At 44.0% G+C, this 10,042-nt stretch overlaps 1 protein-coding gene and 1 long non-coding RNA gene across 2 annotated transcripts in view; one reads left to right on the top strand and one right to left on the bottom strand.

Moving 5' to 3' along the window:
* BRD4 (bromodomain containing 4) overlaps positions 1-291 on the bottom strand; it is a 90,962-nt gene extending 90,671 nt beyond the window's left edge. Inside the window, exon 1 of the mRNA XM_025864784.2 lies at positions 58-291. The gene's annotated coding sequence lies outside the window, so the exon portion shown is untranslated. The remainder of the gene's footprint in view (positions 1-57) is intronic.
* Positions 292-370: 79 nt separating this feature from the next.
* LOC141371931 (uncharacterized) overlaps positions 371-10,042 on the top strand; it is a 23,158-nt gene continuing 13,486 nt past the window's right edge. The window contains exon 1 of the long non-coding RNA XR_012377281.1: positions 371-658. This is a non-coding gene — a long non-coding RNA (uncharacterized lncRNA). The remainder of the gene's footprint in view (positions 659-10,042) is intronic.

The following is a 10,042-nucleotide window of genomic DNA, read 5'->3' as shown; positions in this document are numbered from 1 at the left end:
CGGGTCCCGGCCACCCGCCCCGCGCCGCCCGCCGCCCCGAAGGGCACCGGTCCTCACCTGAGACGCTAGGCCGCACGCCGCCCCCGCCGGCCGCCGGCCGCCGCCGCCCCCTCCTCTTCGGGCTGCCTGCGCGGCGCCGGGGCCCGCCCGCCGCGCCCGCCGCTCCCCCGCGCTCACAGGCCCCGCTCGCCTGCGGGCACTGCCGGCAGCCGCCGCCGCCGCAGCCACCGCTTCGGCTCCTAGGCTGCGGGAGAGCAGAACAAACAGCCCTGCCGCCGCCGCCGCCGCCGCCGCCGCCAGCGCACTGACGTCACCACGTACGCTGCGAGCGCGGCCCCGCGCCGCCACCCGGCGTGCGCGCCCCGCGACCGCGCCCGGCGCCGGCGAGCTCGGAAGAGCTAGCAGGCGCGAGGTGACTTGGGGAGGCGGGCGCGCGGGCTTGGGGGGAACCCCTCAGAGGGAGGACGCAGAGATCTGGCCGACCCAGAGAGGGCACCCCCGCGGACGGAGGGGCGTGACCCTGCGGACCACGGGAGAGGACCGAGGGGAGACCTATCAGACTGAAGGCTGGTACTGAGAGAAAAGATGCGAAGGCAAAGGGAGACGTCCAGAATTTAAGAAGGGTTGCCTGATGAGACCCTCAGCGAGGAGGAGGAAGGTGAGGAGAGACCCCAGAGGCTGACGGCAGAGGCCGAGGAGGGCCCCCGGGTGGGAAGGCGGAAGGGTGTTGAAGGAGGCCGGGACGCTTGGGCCCGTGAGGCGCGACGGGGCGCCGGGCGCAGGGAGAGGGCCGCGGCGGCTTCTGTTCCGGCCGGCGTCTGTCCCGGCCGGCCGCTGCGGGTTTGCGAAGGCTGGAAGTGCTGGGCCCGGCCCGCGGCGCTGTCCGCCGGCCGTCCCTCAGCCTGGAGCCTCGAAGACAAGTCAGCTCCACAGAACGAAGGGGTTAAGGCTTAGATCGCTTGCAGTTTAAAATGAAGATTCTGGGGGCGCCTGGCTGGCTCAGTGGGAAGACTCCGCGACGCTGGACCGCGGGGTCGTGAGTTCGAGCCCCACATTGAGCTGACAGCTTACCTTAAAAAAATTAAAATAAAAAAATAAAATGATGATTCTGTTAAACTTTTCAAATGGGGAAGCAAAAACTTCTTTCCCCTTTGCTTTTATCCTCACTCTTTTAGAACTTTTATTTTTTAAAGATTTTATTTATTATTTTGAGAGAGAGAATCCCAAGCAGACGCCCCACCGAGCCCAGAGCCCCATGCAGGGCTCCACCTCACAACCCTGAGATCATCACCGAGCCGGAATCAGAAGTCCCACGCCCAGCCAACTGAGCCACCCAGGTGCCCCACTTTTAGTACTTTTAGTTCCATCTTTTAGAAATCACAAATTCCATTCCTCTAAAAAGTCTAGGTAATTAAAAAATTCCCTGATGGCTCCTTCTTCCACAATAGTATCAATACACTAGCATAGCAAACAGTTTTGTCTATGTCATGGTGTTTGCTCGCGCTTCAAGGGCAATCATAAATCACTGATGGGTCCTGAGGAAAGGAAAGACTTAAATTTATCTGTTATTTTAGCAAAGCATGAGATAACAAATAATCAAGTGCAAGAAATAAAGGAAAGGACTGTAACTGGATTATTAGTCAACTTCCTTCTAATCACCTGAAATTTGTGACTGTCTTTTGGCTCCTTGTTTTGCATGGTCAATTTGTGGAAGATGATCAGAAGTGGAAAAAGAGTAAGAAAGTACCCAGGGCTATGTGAATATGGAGTAACAACTTTTTTTCTTTTTAAGGAAACTAGAATGTATCCATTTTAAGCTGTCCTTTCCATGGTTGTCTTCTTGCATTATCTGCTTAATTTATCGTTGTTGCTGATAATGTTTTTGCAAGTAATTTGGAGCTTACAGTTTGCAAGTCACATAATAAAATCTTTCATTTTACTTGAGTGACACTTCATTTAAACAAAACTGTAACATCTAGCTTGATTTACTGGACCAAACTGGAGGTCTCTGGGCTGTTGCTAGAAGTCGATTCCAGCCTGAAGAGAAAATGCAAACTGTAGAGGCAGTTCCAAAAGCTGTTTCCAGAAATCTTTTAGGACAATAATGTCCCATTCTTTTTGTCTTCCATAGTGCAGACCCTAATTCCTTACAGCTTAAACTCAGAAAATGTTTATCCGTTTGAATCAGTTTCATAAAAAGTTTTGTTTTTTAATGGTTCACATAATAAGCCCTTTTTCTCTTGTTATTACTATGTTTCAATACTAAAAACCAGAAGAGATTAATAAAAATATTAAGGAATGAGATACAAAGTACATACTATAATTCTGAATGGTTTTAAATATGCATTATTCGTTTGAATAAAATAATACATGAAACCATTTTAACTGAACAGTGCAAAAGACTATAGAGGAAAAAATAAAGTATCCCTCTTTAAGTCTTCCCCTCCCTCACCAGAGTAACCACTGTTATCACTTCTATGTGTTTTAGACCTGAGCTGTCTGATAGGACCATACATGGCTATTGAGTGCCCAAATTGAGATGTGCTGTAAGTGTAAAATACACGTTACATTTCAAAGATTTAATAGGAAAAAACATGTAAAATATCTTATTATTTTTTGTATTGATTACATGTTGAAATAATGTTTTATATATTGGATTAAATAAAATTTATTTAATTTTGCCTGTTTCTTTTTACTTATTTATTTTATTTAAAGATTTTATTTATTTGTCAGAGAAAGAGAGAGAGAACACAAGCAAGGGGAGCGGCAGGCAGAGGGAGAAACAGGCTCCCTGCTGAGCAAGGCGCCCGATTTGGGGCTCCATCCCAGGACCCTGGGATCATGACCTGAGCTGAAGGCAGATGCCCAACCTACCGAGCCACCCAGGCATCCCTTGGTCTTTTTTTGTTGTTGTTAAAGTAGAGTTGACACACAATGTTACATTAGTTTCAGGTGTACAACATAGTAGTTCCACAACTCTCTATACACTGTCTAGACTTTTCTATGCATCAGTATGTATCCATAGAAATAGTTGTTACAGAACAAAAGAGAGCATTCTGTACTTGTTAATTTGTAGCATGCTTTTTTTCATTTAATATATTTAATATATCTTAGAAGCCATTCCACATGAGTTCTGCCTAATTGGGAGATAACTGGGAGATGACATACAGTATGTTATCTGATAGCGGTAGATCATAATTTATTTAACTGTTCCCCATTTTGAACATTTAATTCATTGCTAGTTTTTCCATCATAATAGGATTACAATGAACATCCTATACATTTACCATTTTCCTTTCATACTTGCCAGCATTTTCCCATATTAAAAAAATCTGGGGGGTGCCTGGGTGGCTCAGTCAGTTAATCGTCTGCCTTCAGCTCAGGTCGTGATCCCAGGGTCCTGGGATCGAGCCCCGCATCGGGCTCCCTGCTCAGCAGGGAGTCTGCTTCTCCCTCTGCCTGCCGCTCTGCCTACTTATGCTCTCTATCTCTGTGTCAAATAAATAAATAAAATCTTTAAAAAAAAAATCTGGGGGGCGCCTGGGTGGCTCAGTTGGGTGAGCGACTGCCTTTGGCTCAGGTCATGATCCTGGAGTCCCGGGATCGGGTCCCACATCGGGCTCCCTGCTCAGCGGGGCGTCTGCTTCTCCCTCTGACCCTCTTCCCCTCTCGTGCTCTCTATCTCTCATTCTTTCTCTGTCAAATAAATAAATAAAATCTTAAAAAAAAAAGATTAAAAAAAATCTGGGATGCCTTGATTGCTCAGTTGGTGGAGCATGCAACTCTTGATCTCAGGGGTGTGGGTTCAAGCCCTACATTGGGTGTAGAGAGCACTTAAAATTTTTTAAAAATCTTTAAAGATGTATTCATGTTTTCTTAAAAGCAAGGATAAATTTATAAACCAGATCAGTTTGGGAAGAGCTGGAGGTGTTTGATTTGTTATGACCTGGACCCATGCCCACTTCGAATGAGAACTTGCCCATGGAGTTACATTCTAAAATTAGGGCCTAGAGATGGTGAGTGACTCACCCAAGATCACACTTTTACACAGTTTAGAAGTCAAATCTCCAGACTCCATGAAAACTACCTGCATTTTTCTCTAGCTCCAGAGTTGACAGTTTTTTCAATATTTGAAAAAAAAGCTGTTGTCAATATGTTGTTTTGTGGGCCAATCTATAAGATTGCCAATCTTTGCAGCTCTGCCATTGTAGCACAAAAAGCAGCTGTAATTAATATATAAGTGAATGGGTGTGGCTATGTCCCAATAAAATGTTATGTATACTAAAATTAGAACTTCATGCCAAGGGCGCCTGGGTGGCTCAGTTGGTTAAGCGACTGCCTTCGGCTCAGGTCATGATCCTGGAGTCCCAGGATCGAGTCCCGCATCGGGCTCCCTGCTCAACAGGGAGTCTGCTTCTCCCTCTGGCCCTCTTCCCTCTTGTGCTCTCTCTCATTCTCTCGCTCTCAAATAAATAAATAAAATCTTTAAAAAAAAAAAGAACTTCATGCCAATTTCAGGAATCACAATATATTCTTTTGATTTTTTCTTTTTTGGAGATTTTATTTGTATATATATAAATTATTGTCATTTATATATTATACATAACTATATAATAAATTATATAGGCCATACATACCATTCTTTGCTGGAAGACTGTATATATACAGACAGTCTAGATTTGTCCCATAGACAGTAGTTTGCTGCTGCCTGCTCTAGACTCTGAAGTCTAGAAAATGGAAATTTCTTTACATTCTACAGAAGCTATTCTGCTTGCATTTTTTTGTTAATTCATTTGTTTTTAGCAGTTTTAGATTTACGTTAAAATTGAGTGGAAAGTACAGAGTTCCCATATACTCCCTTACTTCCCCTCTCCACTTCCCCCATTATTAATATGCATAGTGTGGTACATTTGTTACAGTTGATGAGCCAATATAGATATGTGATTATTAACTGAAGTCCATAGTTTACATTAGGGGTCACTCTTTGTATTGTATGTTCTAGGAGTTGTTTTTTTAAAGATTTATTTGAGAGAGAAAGAGTGAGCACAAGTGGGCGGGCAGAGGGAGAGGGAGAAGCAGAAACAGACTCCCTGCTGAGCAGGGAGCCCGATGTGGGGCTCGATCCCAGGACTCAGATCATGACCTGAGCCGAAGGCAGATGCTTAATCATCTCAGCCACCCAGGTGCTCCTATTCTATGAATTTTGACAAATGTGTAATGACATGTATGCACCATTATGCTTGCCAAATTTTAACTCATAAACTACCTAGGAACAAAAATAAGCTTCAGAGTAGAACACTGCAATTCTGTCAGCCACAAACAGGGGCATGAAAGCCGTAAGGGTAATTTTTAGTCTCTACTGCTTCGTTATTTTGTGTTTTGCTGTGTTTTTGCTTAGTTTTGAAGTGTTTGACAAATATCACTCACTGCCACACTCAAAATAATGAGATACTGGAAGACCTAGTATGGAGTGCCATATGATTGCAATTTAAAAAAAAAGAAGGAAGTGATTAAAAAAAAAGTTTAAAAGTGGAAAGAAAATGCAGATGTTGCACATGGAATAAAACCACTCAAGAAGAAGGAATGTGGAGGTCAAAGAATGATAGCAGGAGCACTCATACACTGCTCATCATTTGGTTGTCATTTTATTTTTTTTAAAAGATTTTTTATTTATTTGACAGAGAGAGACAGCAAGAGAGGGAACACAAGCAGGGGGAGCGGGAGAGGGAGAAGCAGGCTTCCCGCTGAACAGGGAGCCCGATGCGGGGCTCGATGCGGGGCTCAATCCCAGGACCCTGAGATCATGACCCGAGCCAAAGGCAGATGCTTAACGACTGAGCCACCCAGGCGCCCCTGGTTCAGTCATTTTAGAAAACAGTTTGACCTTATCCTGTGAAGTTGAGGCTCTGCATACTCTGTGCCCCACTGATTCCAGTACCTTGGAAACTTGCTGATACGCTGAAGAAGGTTCGGAACAGCTGTGTTCTGAAGGTCCCACCCTGAAGACAAGCCAAATGTTCACCCACGGCAGGATGAATAGATAATAATATGAAGATGAACTAACCACAACCACTTGGGACAACATGGATGAATCTTGCAAACATAATGGGAAATCAAAGAAGCAAGGCCCATGTGTGTATGTGATGATTCCATTGCTATGTTGATTTGTAAATCAGAAAAATAGACTGAAGTTTTTGGGGAATTAAAACTATAAGGAAAAACAGTCACCAGTGGTTGCCAGAGAGGGTGACCAGGAAGGGATGAGGGGGTGGGTGGGCATGGCCAGTATTTTAATGTGGTAAAAAAAAACAACAAAGCATGAGATCTACCCTCTTTTTTTCGTTTTAAGATTTTATTTATTTATTTGACAGAGACACAGTGAGAGAGGGAACACAAGCAGGGGGAGTGGGAGAGGGAGAAGCAGGCTTCCCGCGGAGCAGGGAGCCCAACACGGTGCTCGATCCCAGGACCCTGGGACCATGACCTGAGCCGGAGGCAGATGCTTAACAACTGAGCCACCCAGGCACCTCTACCCTCTTACTTGTTTAAGTGTATGCTATAGTGAACTATAAGCACAATGTTGTATAGCAGGTCTGTAGAACTTTTTCATCTTACATGAATGAAGAGTGTTCCACTTCTTGACTGTGCATTAGCTTTGTAATTCCACTATAGCTATGTTTGATGCATATTTTGTGTTTCAATTTATTTGTTTTTTTTTGTTTCAATTCTTTTTAAAGATTTAGAGAAAGCACGCACACACACTAGTGTGGGGAGGGGCAGAGGGAGAAGGAGAGAGAGAATCTTAAGCAGACTGCACCGAGCATGGACCCTGACACAGGGCTCGATCCCACAATCCCGAGTTCATGCCCTGAGTGGAAACCAAGAATCAAGATGCTTAACCTACTGAGCCATCCAGGTGCCCCTGTGTTTCCATTTTTTAAGGAAAGAACGAATGACATACGTAAAGAAAATTGCCTGAGCAAGAAAAGTAAATAGAAAAGGCAAATGAGGGTGCCTGGGTAGCTTAATCATTAAGCGTCTGCCTTTGGCTCAGGTCATGATCCCAGGGTCCTAGGATCGAGCCCCACATTGGGCTCCCTGCTCGGCAGGAAGCCTGCTTCTCCCTCTCCTACTCCCCCTGCTTGTGTTCCCTCTCTCGTTGTGTCTCTCTCTGACAAATAAATAAATAAACTCTTTAAAAAAGGGGGGGGCACCTGGGTGGCTCAGTCATCAAGCGTCTGCCTTCGACCCGGCTCATGATTCCAGGGTCCTGGGATCGAGCCCCGCATAAGGCTCCTTGCTCGGCGGGAAGCCTGCTTCTCCCTCTGCCACTCCCCCTGCTTGTGTTCCCTCTCTCGCTGTGTCTCTCTCTGTCAAATAAATAAAATAAAATAAAATAAAAAAGGAAAAAAGAAAAGGCAAATGATGCAGTCGCAATGTACAAAATTCTGAATGTATGGCCAGGAAATGAGCTGCATTGTAAGACACCCTGTAGTTTAAGACTCACACAGGAGGCTTGTGATTCCAAAACTTGGAGGCTGCTAAAAGTGTTGCTGATAAAATTTTGGTCATGAGCCCTTGACGGCCTCATGAGTTCAAGGCCTTGTGGAATCATGGCATCAGAATGAGTGGCAGCGAGCCAAGTGAGGCTGCTCCAGCTGCTAAAAACATTCTCTTTGGCATTTGCTGAGTAAGGAAGGTTTCTTGCCTTGACCGATTTTCACCAACGTAGAAAACAGGCTATTGTGGGGAAGGATGCCTGATAAAACTTATTTTAGCAGAGACTCCATGAGTAGGCCTGTTTTTAAAGCTTTGTACAAATAACCTGCTCTCATCAGTCTAAGTACATGTCAGGACTGAAAGCCTACATTTCTTTTGTTCCTTTCATCTTCAAAATAAATGGGCTGATGAAGCAGGCACTTGGAATTTAATGTAAGAAGAGCATCTATAGGGGTACCTGGGTGACTCAGTTGGTTAAGTGTCTGCCTTTGGCTCAGGTCATGATCTCAGGGTCCTGGGATTAAGCCCCGTGTCTGGCTCTCTGCTCAGCGGAGACCCTGCTTCTCTGTGTGTGTGTCAAATGAATGAATGAAATCTTAAAAAGAAAAACAAAGAGCATCTATATCTGGAATTGTGCTAGTATTATGTGATAGCAACTTTCAAAGATGGCTCCCAATGATTCCCCACCTTCTGGTATTCACACCCTTTATGATCTCCCCTTGAGTGTGGGCTGGATCTAGGGATTTGGTGGTAATGAAGAGATTCTGTCAGAAGTCATGGGATGTCACTTTCATGATCAGGTTACAGAAGACTGGCTTTCATCTAGCTGGACTCTCTTTTGCCTTTTCAGCTTGCACATTTTGATGAAGCAAGCGGCCGTATAGGAGAGGCCCATGTGGCGAGGGGCTGAGGGTAGCTTCTGGTCAATAGCCAGCAAAGGAGCCAAAGCCCTCAGTCCAACAGCTACAAGAAACTTAGCTCTGCTCACCACCACATGGACAAGCTTTCACACGAGACCACAGCCTTGGCCAACACTTTGCAGCCCTATAATTCCAACTAAGGACTCAGCTAAGCCACACCTAGATTCCTGACTCCCAGAAATTGTGAAATAATAAACACTTTTAATTTTAAATCAACAACTTTTGGAGCAGCAATAGATCACTCAATACATCCTGGGGCCAAATCTCCCCTTTCCTTAGAGAAGATACACTTCAGCCTTAGCAGAATTGATGAATATTGGCACGAAAATTCTTCCTTCTCCCAGAATATTCCCTTAGCTTCATCTGTTTTTGCCATTGTTGAGCTAGACCAAGTATATTTCAAACATGGGAAAATTGTTGTGGTTTTAGCTCAATTTAGACCAATACTGTCATTTTCATTGTCCTCCAATGGGAAGGAATTAGGGACTTATTGTCTCTAAGGAGGCTACAGTTTTTCTTATGGGGACCATTGTAGTAGACACTTCATTCTGAAGTTAATCCTTGGCCCTTGGGGGTTGTCTAAAGAAGAATTCTTTTAGAGATAATTTTGTGGCAGCAAATAAAGGGAAATTTGTGATGCAGTTGTGAGCTCCCTATCTTCACTATTTAATGAGATGTTCCCAAATCTTTGTAGTCATCTGAGAAGCTAAAATCCCTGGGCATTTCCGATGGGGAAGTTTGACGATTTGTTCTCATAGATATCTTTGGGCAGGCTACTGAACAAAATCTTGGTATTTGCACCCACATCCTGGGCCAGGCAGGCACTAAAATACCTACCTTGTTGAACTGTGACTCATGAGCTTTGATTCCCGAAAGGAAATATTATATCCTTTATGTTCTTTATTCGAAGAATCCAACTTAAATGGATTGGCTGGAATTAGAATATTTGCAGGAATTCGGTTTGGAGAAAGATTATTGAGGATATAAATAACTTTAAAAAGAAATGTTATTAAGGATACCAACATTGTACTGGAAGTTCTAGCCAGAGTAATCAGGAAAGAAAAAGAAAAGGCATCCATATACAAAGGAAGAAGTAAAACAATCTCTATTCTGTTCACGGATGACATGATCTTATATGTGGAAAATCCTAAAGAATCTACCATAAACAAATTCAGCAAAGTTTCAGGATACAAGATCACACAAGAATCAGTTGTATTCCTACTTTCCTTCCTTCCTTCCTTCCTTCCTTTCTTCCTTCCTTTCCTTCTCTTCCTCCTTCTCCTTCTCCTTCTTCTAGAAAGAGGGAGGGGCAGAGGGAGAGAATCTCAAGCAGGCTCCATGCCCAGCACAGACAGACCCCAACTCGGGTCTCAATCCCACGACCTTGAGATCATGACTTGAGCCAAAGTCAAGATTTGGGTGCTTAACTGACTATACCACCCAGACTGACTAAGCCACTCAGGCGCCCCCCAAATCAGTTGTATTTCTTTTATTTATTTATTTATTTAATTTATTTTATAAATATATGTAAATATATATAAATATAAAATATCAGTTGTATTTCTATACACTAGCAATGAATAATCCAAAAATGAAATTAAGAAACCACTCCATTGAGCACC

The sequence above is a fragment of the Callorhinus ursinus genome, unplaced genomic scaffold, assembly GCF_003265705.2.
Source record: "Callorhinus ursinus isolate GAN/ISIS: 27379988/994484 unplaced genomic scaffold, GSC_fseal_2.0 scaffold131, whole genome shotgun sequence".
Classification (NCBI taxonomy): domain Eukaryota; kingdom Metazoa; phylum Chordata; class Mammalia; order Carnivora; family Otariidae; genus Callorhinus; species Callorhinus ursinus.
This window is presented reverse-complemented; position numbering and strand designations above follow the sequence as displayed.